Below are 3,446 nucleotides of genomic sequence, written 5' to 3' on the forward strand. Positions count from 1 at the left end.
GAGGGAGGGAGGGACAGAGGGTCATAGTGGCCCAGGGAGGGAGGGAGGGACAGAGGGTCATAGTGGCCCAGTGAGGGAGGGAGGGACAGAGGGTCATAGTGGCCCCCAGGGAGGGAGGGAGGGACAGAGGGTCATAGTGGCCCAGTGAGGGAAGGGAGGGACAGAGGGTCATAGTGGCCCAGGGAGGGAGGGAGGGAGGGAGGGTCATAGTGGTCCAGGGAGGGAGGGAGGGAGGGTCATAGTGGCCCAGGGAGGGAGGGAGGGAGGGAGGGAGGGGGAGGGAGGGAGTGGCCCAGTGAGGGAGGGAGGGAGGGAGGGAGGGTGGGGAGGGAGTGGTCCAGGAAGGGAGGGAGGGAGGGAGGGAGGGAGGGGTCATAGTGGTCCAGGAAGGGAGGGAGGGAGGGACGGAGGGGGTCATAGTGGCCCAGGGAGGGAGGGAGGGAGGGAGGGAGGGAGGGAGGGAGGGAGGGTCATAGTGGCCCAGGGAGGGAGGGACAGAGGGTCATAGTGGCCCAGTGAGGGAGGGATGGTGTCATAGTGGCCCAGTGAGGGAGGGAGGGACAGAGGGTCATAGTGGTCCAGGAAGGGAGGGAGGGAGGGTGTCATAGCGGCCCAGTGAGGGAGGGAGGGAGGGTCATAGTGGTCCAGGAAGGGAGGGAGGGACAGAGGGTCATAGTGGTCCAGGAAGGGAGGGAGGGAGGGTCATAGTGGCCCAGGGAGGGAGGGAGGGACAGAGGGTCATAGTGGTCCAGGAAGGGAGGGAGGGAGGGAGGGAGGGTCATAGTGGTCCAGGAAGGGAGGGAGGGACAGAGGGTCATAGTGGCCCAGGGAGGGAGGGACAGAGGGTCATAGTGGCCCAGTGAGGGAGGGAGGGACAGAGGGTCAGGGAGGGAGTGGCCCAGGGAGGGAGGGACAGAGGGTCATAGTGGCCCAGGGAGGGAGGGAGGGAGGGTCATAGTGGTCCAGGAAGGGATAGTGGCCCAGGAAGGGAGGGAGGGAGGGAGGGTCATAGTGGCCCAGGGGGAGGGAGGGACAGAGGGTCATAGTGGCCCAGGGGGGAGGGAGGGACAGAGGGTCATAGCGGCCCAGTGAGGAGGGGGAGGGAGGGACAGAGGGTCATAGTGGTCCAGGAAGGGAGGGAGGGAGGGAGGGTCATAGTGGCCCAGGGAGGGAGGGAGGGAGGGTCATAGTGGTCCAGGAAGGGAGGGAGGGAGGGTCATAGTGGCCCAGGGAGGGAGGGAGGGAGGGTCATAGTGGCCCAGGGAGGGAGGGAGGGAGGGTCATAGTGGCCCAGGAGGGAGGGAGGGAGGGAGGGAGGGAGGGTCATAGTGGTCCAGGAAAGGGAGGGAGGGACAGAGGGAGGGTCATAGTGGCCCAGGGATGGAGGGAGGGACAGGGAGGGTCATAGCGGCCCAGTGAGGGAGGGAGGGAGGGTCATAGTGGTCCCAGGGGGAGGGAGGGAGGGAGGGTCATAGCGGCCCAGTGAGGGAGGGAGGGACAGAGGGTCATAGTGGTCCAGGAAGGGAGGGAGGGAGGGAGAGGGTCATAGTGGTCCAGGAAGAGGGAGGGAGGGACAGGAAGGAGGGAGGGACAGAGGGTCATAGTGGTCCAGGAAGGGAGGGAGGGAGGGTCATCGTGGCCCAGGGAGGGAGGGAGGGACAGAGGGGTCATAGTGGCCCAGGGAGGGAGGGAGGGAGGGAGGGAGGGAGGGAGGGAGGGAGGGAGGGAGGGGGAGGGAGGGGGAGGGAGGGAGGGAGGGACAGAGGGTCATAGTGGGGAGGGAGGGAGGGAGGGAGGGAGGGAGGGGGAGGGTCATCGTGGCCCAGGGAGGGAGGGAGGGACAGAGGGTCATAGTGGCCCAGGGAGGGAGGGAGGGTGTCATAGCGGCCCAGGGAGGGAGGGGAGGGAGGGAGGGGGTGTCATAGTGGCCCAGTGAGGGAGGGAGGGACAGAGGGTCATAGTGGCCCAGGGAGGGAGGGAGGGAGGGAGGGAGGGGCCCAGGGAGGGAGGGAGGGAGGGAGGGAGGGTCATAGTGGCCCAGGGAGGGGGAGGGAGGGAGGGAAGGAGGGAGGGAGGGGGGGACAGGGAGGGTCATAGTGGGAGGGAGGGAGGGGGAGGGTCAGGGAGGGTGGCCCAGGGAGGGAGGGAGGGAGGGGGGACAGAGGGTCATAGTGGCCCAGGGAGGGAGGGTCATAGTGGCCCAGGGAGGGAGGGAGGGTCATAGTGGCCAGAGTGTCAGTGGCCCAGGGAGGGAGGGAGGGAGGGAGGGTCATCGTGGCCCAGGGAGGGAGGGAGGGGGGGGAGGGAGGGAGGGAGGGAGGGAGGGAGGGAGGGAGGGAGGGAGGGAGGGAGGGAGGGAGGGTCATAGGAGGGAAGGAGGTAAAGAGGGGAGAATGTCATCGTGGCCCAGGGAGGGAGGGAGGGACAGATGGCCATAGTGGCCCAGGGAGGGAGGGACAGAGGGTCATAACGGCCCAGAGACTTAAAAAGATCATGAAAGACATGTAGAAGGAACAAAGGTCCACCTTTCACAGCCTAGCACTTCCCTTTGTGCTGAGCTGAACACATGCTGCCACACGCTCCCATGCTTCACTGAAGACAGGGGTTCGAGCCCCAAATGGCACCCTTATTCCATATGTAGTGCACTGCTTTTGACCAGGGCCCTATGGGGTTAGGCTTACTCTTGTCCAAGATGTGCTCTTTAAAGGAGCCTGATGTTACTCCATAACGTCCAAAGGACCTTCTATGTAACAGAGGTAGATTGTATTTACACTATATACAGAGGTATATTTACAGTATATAGAGGTAGATTGTATTTACAGTATATACAGAGGTATATTTACAGTATATAGAGGTAGATTGTATTTACAGTATATACAGGGTATATTTACAGTATATAGAGGTAGATTGTATTTACACTATATACAGTATACACAGAGGTAGACTGTATTTACAGTATATACAGGGGTATATTTACAGTATATACAGAGGTATATTTACAGTATATAGAGGTAGATTGTATTTACAGTATACACAGAGGTAGACTGTATTTACAGTATATACAGGGGTATATTTACAGTATATACAGAGGTATATTTACAGTATATACAGAGGTAGATTTACAGTATATACAGAGGTAGATTTACAGTATATACAGAGGTAGATTTACAGTATATACAGAGGTAGACTGTATTTACAGTATATACAGAGGTAGACTGTATTTACAGTATATACAGAGGTAGATTGTATTTACAGTATATACAGGGGTATATTTACAGTATATACAGAGGTAGACTGTATTTACAGTATACACAGAGGTAGACTGTATTTACAGTATATACAGGGGTATATTTACAGTATATACAGAGGTATATTTACAGTATATACAGAGGTAGATTTACAGTATATATATACAGAGGTAGATTGTATTTACAGTATACACAGTA

This window comes from Oncorhynchus gorbuscha, linkage group LG15, assembly GCF_021184085.1.
Source record: "Oncorhynchus gorbuscha isolate QuinsamMale2020 ecotype Even-year linkage group LG15, OgorEven_v1.0, whole genome shotgun sequence".
Taxonomy (NCBI): Eukaryota; Metazoa; Chordata; class Actinopteri; order Salmoniformes; family Salmonidae; genus Oncorhynchus; species Oncorhynchus gorbuscha.